An 891-nucleotide genomic window follows, 5' to 3' on the forward strand; every position below is an offset into this window, starting at 1 on the left:
TATATATATATATATATATATATATTTAAACATAATTAATGGATCAGCAACAGTTGCTTCACTACATACCGAAGTTCAGAAATAGCAGCTAAAGTGCTAAAAATCCAGTAGATAGCAGTACTTGCAACTCACAAAGGCAAAACAAGAAGAAAAGATAATGAACCTAACCAGTCTTACTAAAACTGCTTAGGTTCGTTATCTTTTCTTCTTCTGCCCTATATCTATATATTGATGGTCTTCTCTCGGATGGTTAAACTGCAGTCTTTTCTGCGGGACTATTTGTGACGCACATGGGATAATTTTGAGGAGGGATACCGAACTCACTAGTCGATAAATTTGTGGTTGTTTTTTCTTATTTGACATTTGATGTCGCATGGTCAAATATGCATGAGTATATTAGCCTTTTCAGATTTATTTTGTATATCATGCTGATGAGTGGAAAAGAATTTTATATTCTAATCACGAAACGTCGTACATGATTAACCAACTGCAGGTTTGTTTTCGTCTTATTTTCTCTTCTGTTTTGTTCTATGTGTGCCATAAATATCGCCATCCGTTGGAGAAAAAATTGCAGTTAGAATTAGTAGTTCTTTGACTGCTATTTCTAAATTTTCAGTATGTTGGTAAAGTAAATCATGCTGATCCCTATATGTTTATAATTATAAATGGTTTACCGATAAAGGTTTTTTGCATACTGAACTACTTGGCAAAATTGTTGATTATTAATTTTATAAACGAATTGGCAATTCTCTGCCCTATATCTATCTATCTATCTATCTATCTATCTATCTATCTATATATCTATCTATCTATCTATCTATCTATCTATCTATATATCTATCTATCTATCTATCTATCTATGTATCTATCTATCTGTCTATCTATATATAT

Source organism: Octopus bimaculoides, chromosome 12, assembly GCF_001194135.2.
Source record: "Octopus bimaculoides isolate UCB-OBI-ISO-001 chromosome 12, ASM119413v2, whole genome shotgun sequence".
Classification (NCBI taxonomy): Eukaryota; Metazoa; Mollusca; class Cephalopoda; order Octopoda; family Octopodidae; genus Octopus; species Octopus bimaculoides.